At 38.2% G+C, this 16,496-nt stretch overlaps 1 protein-coding gene across 1 annotated transcript in view; it reads left to right on the forward strand.

Annotated features, from left to right (window-relative positions):
* The first annotated feature begins 2,659 nt into the window (after positions 1-2,659).
* The window catches only part of LOC126190738 (UDP-glycosyltransferase UGT5-like), a 193,471-nt gene continuing 179,634 nt past the window's right edge, over positions 2,660-16,496 (forward strand). Inside the window, exon 1 of the mRNA XM_049931231.1 lies at positions 2,660-2,738. The gene's annotated coding sequence lies outside the window, so the exon portion shown is untranslated. The remainder of the gene's footprint in view (positions 2,739-16,496) is intronic.

A 16,496-nucleotide genomic window follows, 5' to 3' on the forward strand; every position in this document is an offset into this window, starting at 1 on the left:
TTGACTCATTTTCATTCTGAGAGCGTTGTCATTGTTGCTGCTGCTCTTGTGTTTGTTGATCTGTTGCTTGTCTACCCTGTAGTTTGTATGGTGTAGGCATTTTGCTCCTCAACCCAGCATAAAATTTTCAATGTTCTTCAGCTAAAAATGGGCACAGTTTCCTCAGGTCTTTCAGCTTAGCTTTCTTGATTGGTAGGTGTACTGGTGGAGAGGCACATTGTGGGTATCTTGCCTTTCTTTGCAATGTTTACTTCTTTGTATTTTTCTATTTGTGGATTGCAGAGCAGTGTTTTCCTCGTAAGTGTTGGGTAATCATGATGCATGCAGCCTCTTGTATTCTCAGTGTTGTTATCAGTGTCTTTCTTCCTAAATATTAGATAGTTCTTCGAATTTTCAGAGGACACAAAGTAATCCTGGTCCATCTGTTACACATGAAAATGCTGTTTCTTCTTGCACGTTTCTCCTAATGTGTACCAACCTTCTGGTGTATATAAAACAGGTATTTTCCATTTCTTCTTTTGTAATTTGTATGTCATGGTCACAAGATAAAAATGTATGCCCAGGCACAGAAAATTTGCATTCTGCTGTATGGAGTAATATCCATACTTGAAAAACATAATACCAAAAAGATATCACATTGATATTTTTGTTTTGGCCTCCACAAGATTCTGACCAAGCGATCAAGTGTTTAGCTTCTGGTAACCCTTCTAATTCTTTTAGATATGAGTATAAACATGATAGTGCTTTTTGTGATCCCTGATCAGCAGTACCTTCTGACCACATATGCATGTCAGATTTTCCTTTAGAATCAAGGGCTCCAAGATTTCGTGCCACAACCGCCAGGAATAAAATGCAGCACTAGTAAATGTGTGGAGTTAGTAGACTTTGCTGCATATCAGATGCTACTGTGTAAAGTGTTTCACTTCCAGCAGCATTCTCAAAAACTATTTTCATTTATACTTGGGCTTTTTCAGCTTCCTGAAGGTGCAGCTCTTTATCTCGTAGGCTGTTCCTTTTCTCTATTTCTGATTTAGTATGTCTTACAGTCATTTCTAGAACATCACACTGCTTATATGTATCGAGACTAGATTCACCAAAAGGTGAATTAAATTATGTTATGAAATGTGTCTGAAGAAGTTGAATGTTGTTGGTTCATGTCTGCTGCCAGTACAACTCTCCATATATAAGTCATATAGCTTTCTTTCAGAGTGTTATAGACACAGATACTTTCTAATAGGATTATGTCTCCTTGTGTAATGACTCTTGTATTTGGGTGTTCTGTTAATCATATCATGAATAATATTCCTCCATTCTTCAGATACCTTGTATGTCATGACTGGTGTTTCCCCCTCTTGTCTTCTGTTGGGGTTCCATTCACTTTCATCATATCAGTTGTAAAATTAATTTTTGCTATTTTAATTTCAAGAACACTGGCTAGTGCTTGTTTACAAATTGTAATGTTTTGCACACTTACAATTAGGCTACATATCGTACACTGATAGGTGTTTTTTGTTCACTAGCTTTATAATGCCTCTTTGGTCGCTAAAGAGTAATGCATTTAGAGAGAAATAATCTCTGAGCAAGTCACATTGGGATCGTTGTAATATTAAGATGTGATATTGGACCTCACATGTCCTTGAATGTTCTGGAAGCATTTCTTTGAGCAGTTACATAGCTTAGTCAACTGACTTCGTAGCAGCTGAGGAGAGCTCCGCCTGCCATCCTAAGGGAACCATGGGTCTGATTATGGTTGTGTAAAAATAACCGAAACCGGTTACCTATATCATTGAAACATAAATGGTGTGATCAAGACTGAACTTTAGTCAAAATATAATAATCTATAGATCACTGTTTCCCAAAAATGTTTACCAAAATTGTACCATTTAATTCACCTTGTGACATTACATGCCTCCTACAAAGTACCTAAAAATTTAAAAGTTTTTTGCTGTAATATCCCTGCATACTTTCATATGAGACCAAGTGAACAGAATCATTAAAGTAGTTTCAAGATTTTGTTGAAAACTGAGCAACAAAAATTACTTTCTGCAGCTAGCACGAGATGGCTGTCGCTTCAAACTTGTATCTAGAGGATACTACTTAGAGAGCTGTGATGTCCTGATTATTTTTCACGAAAGCAGTTTTTGAGGATCCTTCTAATACTAATTATTCTATCTTGAACAATCTTAAGTTACGTCGTCTCTGCAAAAAATGACTTTAATTCTTCGTTTCAATCAAAATCACCATAGTATTGCCTGAGATGGTTTGGAAAATGTTGCAAGCTTTTCTGTGCAACTTGTTCAAAAACGAGTTCTTCTTATTTAAACAGACTCATGAAATTGTATGACACTAAAGCAGAAATTCACTTAAATAACGATCATATTTAGGCTGTATTGGACTCGAACCATATCGACACTGGAAGATTTAAAGAGAAAAGGTCCGATAGAAGAAATGAACAAATTTTATGGGAGTGCACTAGGTTGTAGGTATTTTATGTTATTAAATAAGTGAAATAATACGTCGTTTTTATTATAATTATACCCGCTAAATCTAGCTTTTTTTTCTGAGATTTTTAGAGTATTTTAGGGGTAATTCCGAAAAAACTAGAGTAAAACCAAAATCCTAAGTGGCAACTGGTAAATTCCGCAGAGCAACAGGTGTGAAGTTGGTAGCAAGAAGAAGTGTTTTTGTTTACGTTCCTGTGTTTACTTTACACTCTCACCGAGAAACAAGATCTGTGGGTAAGAGAAATTTAGCTTGGTGATATGCAGTGTTCGTAACAGAAGAAATTTTTATGAATCCTAGAATAAAGTCATCGTTACATTTTTCTTTACTGCATCGAACAACAAATATATCAGCTAATTTTGGAGATGGATGATATCAATAGTCTTTTCGCCGGGTGATGCCGGTTACCAAATAACAGCAATCGTATTTCTGCGTGAAATAACGATAGTATTTTTTTTTAAGTACTGTGTGATAATGTAAAGAAATATTGCGATAACTGTTGCTAAAGTTGAATTGTCAGAGAACGCGATCAAAGTTCAAACTGTAATGCAAAAAAGCTATTTGAATCTATTAACTTTCTTGCGTAATAGTTTGTCAGTGTTCATGCAAAAATCAAGTCATATAGTGCAGAACCAACTTTGGTAGCAAGCTGGGAATTCTTTGATTTTGATGTTGAACATTGGTGTTTTTCCCTAATTTCCGTAATTGCTAATAATTAACGTTCGCAGCAGAAAATTCCGTGTAACCCTTTCTTCAAACTGCAACTGGATTGTGGTAGGAGTGTAAATTATACAACAGAAATTATTATTCTGAGTGGTTTGCAACATTCTTGCTGTAGCTGCCTATTAAATGGATAATGCGTGACAGCATCTCTAGATCAAGGTTTTGATGATCCGCTCTGTAGTGTAGTTGGTTGTTAGTGGAAAGTTTGGTTCCTCAGGTTGTTTGTCTAGCAGTTTCTGTTCACCTTGTTCATCATATTTTTTGTGTTTTATTATGTTGTCTTTATATGATCAGTACCTGTTGTGATGTACTTTCTAGGTACTGATAATTTACACATTATTTATATAGCAACATTGTGTATATGGCTTAATTTAAAAACAGTTTGAACAGTTTTTAGTGATAGTAGTTTCCTGTTTATAAATATCTACAAAGTGTGTTTCTCCTCAGCTGGTTATTCATTTTGACAGGGAAGGCTGCTTCTTGTGTTATGATTAACAATTTTTACTATGCATTCACACTCCACTCATTCAAACTGGTAAAGAGTACATGTTAGGTGTTTTGAAAATATGTTTTTTAGCACCTATGTGTGTGTGAATATAATCTGTTTTAGTGACACTGAGTGACATTTTATTAACAGTGTGGTGTTAATCTTATATGGCATCTTAATAAACAGTAGTCAATAATATTATGCATTGTGTGTCGGAGTCTGTCCATGTTTTGTGGATTGTTTAGGATAATTGTGTATGTACTCAGAGAGCTACACTCTTAGCATATGATGCTTTTTACAAGACCAGTGCACACTAGCAGCAGGATGTCATGTTATTGGTGTTACAGACATGAACAACAGTTTAAAAAATGCAGAACTTTGCTATTGGATTGAGAAAAACCATTCTCTTCACATTCTTATGTGCAAGGCTTACCTTTTAGTGTATGCGCATAAAATGTGCACTTGTTGGTTAAAGTTAAGTATTTTATGCTCTCTCTTCTTAGATATTTGTTGTTGTGACAAACTAATCTGTTGTGTAGCCTAGGGTCTAGCTGAGAGTTGAGAGTTGGCAAAGGCAACGAATGTCAAAGCAAAATGTCTGGCTGTGGTATCAAATTGACCTGTGCTGAAAGCTAATGTTTACATCCATGCCATGTTGTAAAATACAAGAGGGTTCCAGTACGTAACTATTACCATCCTTCATACACTGCTGTTCACAATTTTGAAATACTATATGTTGATTTAGGATGACAGCTGCAGTGTGAAACTGCAAAAGCCAGGATGGATTAAACATTCACTTGCCCATTATCAGCTTTACTACTGTCTTTAACTGACCAGTAGGTTTTTTTACTGGGAAATGTTCAAATTACTGATACCACCCACCTGCTGTGATCGTTATAACAAAGCGGCGAACATAAACCACTCACCAAAGTTCAGCTTGCATAAAATAAACATCATCACAAAAATGATTAGGCTATTCTATCTCGGTTTGCACATGTCATCACACCCTGCATCATCATTTTTTTCATGTGCCATATCCAATGTTTGTTATTGGTAAGTTCAGCTCCTCCTTGTACTGAATTGTTTAATGCTGCCTAAGATGACATAATTTGTTCTCAGAATTTCTGTAGCTGTTTACTCTTTCTGAATGTAACACCAGTTAAGATTAGTGAAACTATATGGTTTTATATACAAGATGACTTTAAATCCAACTAAGCAATAATAAATATTCACAGATTCTGCTGAATCATTATGCGCAGTAAAAGTGTAGTTGCGTAATGCTCTGTCTTTACGGATTTACTTCATCTGAGTAGGAAAATAGGGAAATACGGAAGCGTCCGATCCCGCCCGTCTGCTTTGACCCATGACGTCACAAATATGGCGGAAACAACCATAAACCACTTTTCCAATATGGCGCATATAAAGTCGGTACGTACACATTATGAGAATGAAAATACATCGAAAAACAAACACACACACTTTTCACAAAAAGCCTAATGACACTAATGGGACAAGCGCGGGAAATGGGGTGTTTTTGTGTGGGGGCAAACTAAATATAAACAAATTTAGACACCCACCCCCATACAAACCACACAAAACGACGAAAAAAACCATCATCACAAAACTCCACAAATACCACTAAACACAATATCATATGGAATCGGATACTTTCCTTGACCTATATAGCTCAATAGCAGCTCCCGATCCCATAAGTTAGGATCAAACACTTCCCTTGGCCTATATAGCTCAAAAACATCTCTCGACACCAATATCAACATACACAGCCACACACTGGGATCGAACACTTCCCTTGACCTGCGCACTGTTAATTTTATCCGTCATATCCATTCGTGAACAAACAATAACAGCTTAATTTTACTAAAATTACCACACGATGTACAGCGAACAACACTAAATTAACCTTCACACAAAATCGTTAACTCACTGAAATGAATTACACTACAAACACAGCCGACACTCGAACAATTCTGGATAATGAGCAAAAGCAAACTGAGGCCATTACACCACACAAACGAAAACCCTGAACATACCACCAGAGAGCACAACAAACCACAACACGACGAAATCTACAAACACGCCACGCTCACAAACCTAACTCCGCGCCGTCATGACGTCACACGCGACAACAGCCTTACGACACGGGTCAAAGCAGACGCGTGGGATCGGACGCTTCTGTCGACCCGAAAATAGAAATAATTTCCAGTGTCAGTAATGTTTCATACATTTTGAAAAACTTTAGTTTCTTTTCTTCAAGAGTATGTCTTCTAGAAAGACAGAATTATTGAACAGTAAATGAACATCCTGCAATCTAATGTTAAAAAACACTGCTTTTAAATCTGTGGAAATATTTTTGGCAATGTTGACAAACAGGAAGCTTGTTCAAACATCACTTTGAAATGAATGTAGTACTTGGCTGATTTTCGGAGAAGAATTCATAAGCGCATCTGAGAAAGCATTCATTCACACTCTTTTAAAATTATATTACCTTACGCACAGATAGAGTATAGTGATTTAACAATAGTCAGTTGCTAATACCCTTCATTAAATTACTTTCAAGTAGCTACTTTCATCAGTACATGCTAGTCTTGACTTGTTTCATATCTTTCAAGATGAAAATCATGGCACTGCTAGTCATATATTCTAAGTGTGAAGCTGTGGAACCCTACTGACACTCCATTTTAAGATTAAAGGGATAAAAATTTAGTGTTAGTCTGTGTTTGCAACCACAATAGAGATATGATAGTGTCAGGATTTCAGTAACAGGCATCTGCGTGGAGGTTAAGAAGGGACACCTGCCCCCTTCTGGAATCTTGATACAGCCTTCTTATTTATTACATAATTTGCTCAAATTTCTAGCAGTCTTTTGTAGCTCCACTAAACTGCAGATTTAACACAGCAAGTGATGATATGAAACATTGCAGCCTCAGCACCAATTGTATATATATTGGGTTTTCTTAGTTGACAGGAAATTATGGTTGCATCTGCAGTTTTGATGCTGACTTGCAGTCAAGATGGTACAAGCCTTCTCACCAGACCGTGACAAAATAAAGTCTTCAACCTTTTTCTGTTACTTCCTTGTCCAGGCCCTACAAAGCTTCAGAAAGGAGCCAGTCCGTGACACCCTGGCACACAGATTCCGCCACCAATTCTGAAGACAGAAATATTGCAGCAGTATAAGTGCCAGTCATCTGTCCCAAGGTCACATGACTACACCTCCTCCGCCTAATGCAGAGCGTAATCACAATAGTAGTTTACCATCTGTCTTTGGAAAACGAAAACCCATTATGGCCTGTTGATGAAGTCAGTTCTACACAACAGAGCTGTTTTAGTACATTCAGAAGAACGCAGCATACAGCCGTGCCGTCTGGCAGGTGTGCACATCTGTACTTTATCCCAAATGCATCAGTTGGAATTTTCTGTTGTGGAAAATAGGGGGAAAAGTGCAAAATTTCAGGATTGAAAACATGTTCATTCCAGGAGTGCGGATTCTTCTCAAAGTCTATGTATCTAACACAGTGCCACATAAAGTAACAAAATTACAAATTCTGTATTTCAGTTGGCATGCTGGACAACAACTGGAGAAAAAAAGGGAGTACCTTGGTCCAGTCCTTGGCTGCTGAAAGTTGATTCTATCACCCAATTTGAGGATGACTTCATGATGTTCCTACATGCATCTACTCCTATATTGGCCCTGGGGTAAACTGTGCTAAACCAACCGAGAAGAATGTAGCTTCTAAAACAAATTTTGTTCCATGTCAGTTACAACAGTTGACACTAAAAAATAGAAATCATGAAAGTAGTACAATGAACCCTTAATGTGAACATACGTGAAGTTTTATAAGCAAACAAAGTGTTACAGGTGGTCTTTTTTAAAATGTATGCCCTGTTCACCACTTCATGTGGTTTTAATATAGCAGCATTTTTGTTGATATCCAGCAGAATTTTCTCAATCATTCTGATTTTTTCTCCTATTTCAAATGTTTCAACGTAACATTATCAGAATACGAATAAATAATTTTTGCGAGTATTTTCTAGCTATATTTGATAGGCCATTGGATGCCTTGGATTTAATTATCTGAGGACATGGCATCCATATTCATTTTAATTACAGAAAAAGATTTACTTTGAATGTGCTTTTGAAATATTCTTACCATTTAGGTACCGAAGTGATCTACCTTGACAATACTAAGAATATTATGAAGAGAATAGATTGCTGCTCACCATCAAGATGACACATTGAGTTGCAGACAGGCACATTGAAAATGCTGTTCATTTCAGGGCATCATAGCCCTTCATCACTCAGTGCCACCCCATACTGGAACAACTGAACCACATTCTTCATGATGGCTTTGTTACCCAAGATCCTTCCCACCCACTTTAAGTGGTGGTGTGTCACCCAACAAATCTCCACAACATCCTGGTCAGTCTCTGTGCCAGTCACAGTCCAAACTCCTCACCACAGGGATCATATCCTTGTAGAATACCCAGGTCCAAGACCTGACCAGAACACCCACCCAGCACTTCCTATTCCAATCCTGTCACATGTTTATTGTACCCCATCAGAGGTCATGCCACCTGTGAAAGCAGCCATGTTATTTACCAGCTCTGCTGCAATCATTGCACAGCTTTTTATATTGGCATGACTACCAACCAGCTGTCCATCAGGATGAATGACCACCACCAAACTGTGGCAAAGAGCGAAGTGGACCACCCTGTGGCAAAACATACAGCTGAATATTACATGCTTGATTTCAATGGGTGCTTCACAACCCAGGCCATCTGGAACCTTCCCTCCACCACCAGCTTTTCTGAAATTTGCAAATGGGAGCTATCCTTACAACACATTCACCACTCCCAAAGTTGTTCCAGCCTTAACGTTGGGTAACCACTGTCCCCACACTGTCTGCCCAACAGTTTACATTCTCCCTGTCCTATCATCTCCTTCCTGTTCATGTCCCCTCATACTTGTGTGCCCCCCCCCCCCCCCCCCCTGCCATTACTCCATCTGTCTTTCCTATTCCCTGCTCATCTCCATTTCTGTTTACCATCGCCCCCCCCCCCCCAATCTTGTACCCCCCCACTTCCATCGCCCCCCCCCCCTCATAACACGCAGCTGCACAGCTTCCTAAAGCTGCACCTAGCTGTCTTGTCATGCCTCCGTCTTGTATTCTCTGCCATGCAGCACTCTTCTCAACTCCCACCCATACCCTGTTATCCCTCTGCCATTGCACCATCTGTCTTTCCCATTCCCTGCTCGTCTCCATTTCTGTTTCCCATCCCCCCCCCCCAATCCTGTACCCCCCCCCCCCCCCACTCCCATCCCCCCACTCCCATCCCCCCACCCCCTCGTAAGACACAGCTGCACAGCTTCCTGAAGCTGCACCTAGCTGTCTTGTCATGCCTCCGTCTTGTATTCTCTGCCGTACAGCACTCTTCTCAACTCCCACCCATACCCTGTTATCCCTTCCCTGCCCCACTCCATATTGCTGTTTTCGTTCAGTGTGGCAGTTGCATTCTGATCTGTGCTGCCAGAGATGTTGGTCATGGGTGCACCAGTTGTGCTTGCTTGTGTAAATGTGTGTTTATTTTCTTTTCTGGAGAAAACTTTGGCCAAAAGTCAAATGTGTAATAGTCTTTCCATTGTGCCTGCCAGCAACTCGTCTTTACAATGAATAGGAATCTATCCTTGTCCTAATATTGTTGACTCTTCAACTTGGAGTTTCCATTGTTTAAAAATAACAAGTAGATAACTATCAATCTTTTGAGAAACAGTAAGTTTTATGTACTTGGGCATGACATGTTTTTAGACCTATCGAATCAGTTATTTCAAAACTGACAAATTTGAAATTTTGCCACCACTTTGAAGAACTTCTGCAGACACCCATGGTTTTAGTGTTTTATTATTGGAATCATCCAGTGAGAGAAAGAAAGATGACAAATTCCCAGAACATAAGAAAATGACAAATTCCCAGAGCATAAGAAATCAGGGGAATGTAATTTTGCTTCAGATGTCACTTAAATGGTGTATGGTTTACAAGATTAATGGAGATAGTCTTCTAGACAGTGGTATTTTAGAAGGTGTTGGAGCAAGAAATAGATAGTTACACATATTTCATAGTTAATGGTATAGTCCATGTGTAACTCAGTTTCAGGGAGTGGGACACTGGCTTCATGTTCAGGACGACTGTAGTTTTAAGTCCTCATCCATCCATATAGGTCTAGGTTTTCTGTGCTTTCCTGAAATAACTTAATGCAGATTCCAGGGTGGTTCAGTTTGAAGGGAATAGCTGATTTGCTTCTTTATCCTTACCCATTCTAGCTTGTGCTCTGACTTTAATGAGTTTGGTGGTAATGGAATGTGAAACCCTAATCTTCTTTCCTTTTATGTGTATTTCGCCATAAGTGACTGGAAGTTTATGAAGCATTTGATAACTCTTACACTTCCCTATTAATATTTGATAGTTGCTTTGAAAACTTTTCTTTAAAAGTACCAGAGCCAAAAATATTTTGTTTGATAAGCAATGATTATGAGTAACGAAGGACTATTTGCAAATAAAGACTATTATGGAAAATGCTCTACGAGCTGAATTATCTGTTTGTCCCTTCAGTTTATTCCACATCTCCCAGCTACTTCTCTCCTGAAATTTTTTGTTGTGCGCAGCAAATCTTTCTCTACAAGATAAATTATTACAGAAATACCTTTCGGAGATGGAGATCCAGTTTGACTCTTGATTTACCACAAAGTTTTAATCAATCAGGTTCTCAGAAAAAAATTGTCAATGTAAGCAGGTTTTTTTTGTTTTTTGTTTGTTTGTTTGTTTTTCCCTGCACTAGGGCAGAATTGTGATATTTTAGCATATGTAATACTTGAGCAACACATATTTTCTCACCTGTAGGTCAATTTATTTTTCCATAAGCTTTCGTCCTTCTGTTTTATACATCTAAAGCTGATACGTGAACATCTGTGTTTGTTGTTACTGGAGACTTGTTGCATCTGTATGAGTTAATTGTTTATGATCTGATGGGTTTAACCAAAAAAAAAGAAAAAAAAAGCCCAACAGTTGTAGCAGTAGTGCATATTGCACCCAGCAATTACAGAGTGGAAGTACAATGCCTTATTTGTTTGTGCTGTAGCCTTGTATGGAAGTGAAACATGGATGATAATCAGTTCAGACAAAAGAAACTTTTGTAACACAGTGCAGCAGAAGAATGCTGAAGATTAGATGAGTAGGTCATGCACCTAATGAGTAGGTACAGAATAAAATTGGTGATAAAAAAAAGTTGCATAATCTGACTAAAAGAAAGGATTGTTTGATGGGACACAACTTCAGATGATGAGAGATCACCAATTTAGTGTTGGAGGGAAGTGTGTGTGGTAGAGGGGCAGGGGAGAGGGGGTGGGGATAAAATTTGTAGATGGAGACCAAGTGATAAATACCATAAGCAGGTTCAAAAGGATGTAGGTTGCAGTAGTTATTCAGAGAGATCAAGAGGCCGCTCACTGTGTAGAGTAGTGTGGAGAGCTGCATCAGACCAGTCTTTGGAATGAAGACTGCAGCTATCCATGAGAGTCTTCAGTAGTATGTGGTACACATGAAGAAATTTGAAACTTCCTGGCAGATTAAAATTGTGTGCCAGACCAAGACTTGAACTCTGCTAGTTCTGCAAGGTTTGCAGAAGAGCTTCTGTGAAGTTTGGAAGGTAGGAGATGAGGTACTGGCGGAACTGGAGCTGTGAGGATGGGTCGTGAATCGTGCTTGGGTAGCTGAGATGGTAGTGCACTTGCCCGCAAAAGGCAAGGTCCTGAGTCTCGGTCCAGCACACAGTTTTAATCTGCCAGTAAGTTTCATATCAGCGCTCGCTCCACTGCAAATTCTCATTCTGGATGTAGAAATTTGTTAATTCTGTTCCTTACCAAACAGCAGCAATTATCAATGCTGTGTGCAGTTTTACACAGCTGTGATTGGCATGGTGTCTCATGGGGATGACCAATTTTTTGTCCAGCATACTTGTTATTTTTATGGACCAAAGTAAGGATAGAAGAAAGCACATCCAGCAGGTGGTAGTTTCTAGTACTGTGTACATGCACCATAACGTCTCATGTTCAGTATATCCATATTTTATCTAGCATATATTAAACAATGTGCTGTCATTATGTTAAGAGATTTGTATGTCATTTCTGTAGGACTCTTGGTGCTTATTGTAACATGCATCTGAGTGCTGTATTCCACCATCTGGACATAAACTTCACTCCTGAGTAATTTCAGCAAAGCACTATTCTCTGCTGCAAATGAGAGTGGAAGAGAACTGAGCAAGAATAAAGTAAGAACAATCTGATGTCACTGCTTCTTAATTTACACAATAAAAAAATATGTGAACAAGTCTGGAGCATTGACAGTTTGCATCTCATACCCATAAGTGATTTTGTTGTTGGGAAATAGCTACATATTTGTTTATTTTATAAACAAAACAGTCTAGATCACTTTTTTGTTAAACATTTATCACTGTTCTCCACCAGATGTGACTATCTGCAAATGTAAAACTAAAAAAGTTTCTGTTACAACTGGCATCAGGTGCTGTGAGTCAGTACAACAATTTTCAAAAACTTCGTGTGACTTGTAACAGCAGCTACATAAAGATGAGGAATTTGGTTGCAGGAGGCAGTGCTTATCTTGTCATACCTTGCAAGAGGTAACTAAGGATGCATTGTTGGTACACATGATTGCCCAACTGGTTGTATTGTGGAAGTTACATGTGTATCTGAGGCAACTACAAAAACAAGAAGATATCAACAGGAAGACAAAGAAGGTCTTCATACTCACAACAAAAAGCAGAGAAGTGTAAAGCAAGTACAATAGACCAATATCGAGACATTTTATGTGCCACTGTGTAGAATCCATTCATCTTAGTACAGAAGTAGCTTCAGTTCCCAGTAAGTGTGATTATGGTATGGCAGTCTCCATCACCACAAGCCTTCAAGTACACAGGAAATTACATCTCATCATTAAAAAGCATCAATAGTGTTTGGCCTTTAATACCTCACAGCTGGCAAGGACTTTGGAGATTTGATGCTATGGTGCAGCAAAGTCTTTTTGTTCAGGCAAGGGTGACAGATTATCTTTGTCAGAACCAAAGAACAAGCACAATTCTCCAAATGGCATTGCTGAGCCAGCCAAAAGGTGAAAGATCAAAGCAGGAGTGGGAGAATTGGGTGAAGTTTCATTTAAGGACATGGACGAATGCACTCACTTAGAAGATGGTATGGTTCCATCCAGTTAATCTCTTTATCAAGCAGAGGAAGTGCACACCATTATGCCCAATAATAACAGCATGAACAAATCCAAAAATTGAATAGGCAATAAGAAGTACTGGTGTTGTAATGAACCATAAAGGCTTCAGACTTAAATCCTTTCAAGCCCATTTGAGCTTTGACGCTTCAGGTCCGGCTGATGTGTCAGGAACACACTCAAAAGATTCTTGGCAATTATGTTTTTGCCATGAGAGAGAACATGAGGCAAAGTCAATGTATTTTTAGTTCCCGCATCTTCTGCATCTCAAAGAACCAACAAAGTGTTGGGCAATGAGGGATGATGGACTTCACATTAAAAATCAAGTAAGCCTTTCTCTTCTAAATTCCATCATTTGTATAACTGACATTTACTCAGATGACTGCAGTACCGTTCATATCCCTCAGATCACTACAGTCCTGGAAAAGGTGGTCCTCATGTATAAAAGAGAGAGGATGTAATTTATTTTCAATTTTTTCTTGTACTTTTCTTTCATTTGTAATTGCTCTGTAATTATGGGCTGTTAAATCCCATCAAAAAAGACTCTTTTTCTTATCGTTCTTATATCTTTATGCAATATAGAAAATATTATTCTTTACATGGTCATTTTATTTTATAATTAGATATTTCATCTCAGTGTATGACATCCAAGGAGATGCAAGGTTTCTTGCTCCAACCTGAATAGTACAACTTTATCAAATACATAAAACAGGCATTTGATTTCTGGAGAAATATCTTTCAACAAGTTACTTTCATGAAATATTTACTGCAAAACAATTTTCAGCTTTGAAAGCATATAAATATGACTTTCTCCCCTCTTAAGATGGCATTGAAATTTAAAAAAAAAGTAGTGTGTGTAAAACAAATATCTGACAAACTTGTTATCAGGTGCATGTGCCAAGCTTCACGTCATTATGTGATGAAAGACTATGGACGTAAAAAAGTACAGTATATTATGTGAAAGGACAACTTGAAAAATGAGGAACGTCTACCATTAATTATGGCTTTATCTCTCCATAGCAAAAGCAGCTCAGTATGGAGGCTGGGAAAAGTACATATAATGTGGTGGGCTTTTATTAATGAATTATCTGTGTGGTAGACCCACTTGGAAATTACTGTCATCACAGGTGCACTTTTTCTTTCTTGAAAACAAATTCTGGCATGTCAGAACATGCTCCATTAACATGTCTACAATCAAGTATCATATGGAAAAAGCTGCACAAATGTCCAGTCATGTTTTGGTAAGACTTCAGAGAGGTGCAAAGATTGGCACCTGGCTTTAAATCTATAGAAATGTAAAATTGTGTGTTTCACAAAATGCAGGAAAGTAATTTCCTGTGAATGCAACATCAACGATTCACTGTTGGAATCAATTGACTCATATCAATTCCTGGGTGTAATAACTTGGATGGTCATGAAATGGAATGAATACTGAGGCTCAGTAGTAGGTAAGGCACATGCCAAGCTTTTCGTAACTCATAGGATACTGGGAAAATACAATCAGGTGCTTAAAAAATTGCTGGTGTATCCCATCTTAGAGTATTGTTCACGTGTCTGGAATCCCTATCAGATCACTGAAATGTATTCAGAGAAGGGCTGCATGAAAGGTCACAGATTTGTTTGACTTACAGGAGAGCGTCACGGAAATTCTGGAAAACCTGAATAGGCCTGTGGTTGACGATAGACCCTAGGTACCCACTGAATGCATATTTACTACATTTCAAGAAGCCCTATTAAGTGTAGAGTCTACAAACATACCTCAGTCCCCTCTGTATTATTCTTGTATGAAGTGTGTAGACAACAGTACACTAAATGATGTTGTGAGAACAGAGACATTTTAGTTGTCAATCTTTCCACACTCTACATGCAATCAGAATGGGGCAAAACTCTAACATGCAGTACAATATTTGAAGCACCTGCTGCGCACTTCACTGTGGCTTGCAGAGTATGTATGTCGATGTAAATTTAGAATATTAGTCTAACATCTTTTGGCAAAATTTACACTTGTCTTATGTGAGTTGTGCCTAATGTAAGTTAGGAAAACAAACTCCCAGCAGTTGTCTTGTAAATGAGACCACTACATTCCCTTTAATTGGTTTCACATATTTTTGATGTGAGTCTCACAAAGGATTCTGTATCCCTCTAACCTTCCTGTGATCTCAAAAATGAGTTTCCTGATGTAAGCTATACCCGTGCAGAGTCTGAAATACCTTATTCTGTAACACCACTCTCAATATCTTATCTATCCAGTACTTCAGAAACAGGCCAAAATATCTACATAAACAGTTTATTAAGAGCATGACCTGTTCTTAAAAAATAGAATATTGTCATAAATAATCATACTGCATCATCTTTACAATACATTGCTGCTAGAAATGCTCTGTTATCCTAAGTCAGATGTGTTTGTTGGCATTATTTCTTAGTGCCTGGTGTTGTCAGCATCCCATGACTGTACCATGAATAACAGCACACTGAACTCAGAAAAAATGGAATGTGATCAGGAAAATGCTATAAATTGTGTTAGCAAGCAATAAACACATTTAATAGTGGGAGGCATGTTCCACTGAGAAAAGATGTAACATTTCATGGAGGATATGTTTTGCTTGAGGATGATTATCCTTATATTCAGAGCTGTAGAAACTGTTGTATGAAAGTTTTGGATGATATTGTGTGCTTTCTTATAGAAAGCTGTATCATGCATATCTGTGTGGAAACTATGCTCACTTATTTCATAATTATGAATATGGTTGTTAGTAAACAGGTCAGGTGCCTGCCAAAATATGTAGACAAAAGTGTCAAAATTTTAAGTTGCTTGAAAACTCCTTTTGGCTTTCTTCGTGAGTTGGGGCGGTGGTATTTTCATACTTATAATACAATAGAAATGAACCCAGTATATCAGTGGGCATTGTACATTCTGTGTTTCTATAGGGCCTGTTGGGGGTAAAACAGGTATAAAAATAACCCATTTTTAACTTTGACATCTTGTAGTAAAGTCCGTTGAACTTTTTTAAAAATGATTCCACTTACCAGTATGACCTTTCAGAATAGTGGCATGTATGTTACTGGTTAATTAACCATTTAGTTATTAGATGGCTACCATTTTTATTTTATACCTGTTTTACCCCGTGATGGGGCAAATAGGTATAGTATCCCTTTTCAATAGTAAAACTTACTTTTAACAAGTGCTATACCTATTCTACCCCACTATATGTGTAAGGTACACTATGTGATCAAAAGTATCCGCACACCTGGCTGAAAATGACTTACAAGTTCATGGTGCCCTCCATAGGTAGTGCTGGAATTCAATATGGTGTTGGCCCACCCTTAGCCTTGATGACAGCTTCCACTCTCACAGGCATACATTCAACCAGGTTCGGTGTTCCAAAACATCCCAAAGGTGTTCTATAGGATTCAGGTCAGGACTCTGGGCAAACCAGTCAATTACAGGGATGTTATTGTCGTGTAACCACTCCGCC

Source organism: Schistocerca cancellata, chromosome 6 (genome assembly GCF_023864275.1).
Source record: "Schistocerca cancellata isolate TAMUIC-IGC-003103 chromosome 6, iqSchCanc2.1, whole genome shotgun sequence".
NCBI classification, from domain to species: Eukaryota; Metazoa; Arthropoda; class Insecta; order Orthoptera; family Acrididae; genus Schistocerca; species Schistocerca cancellata.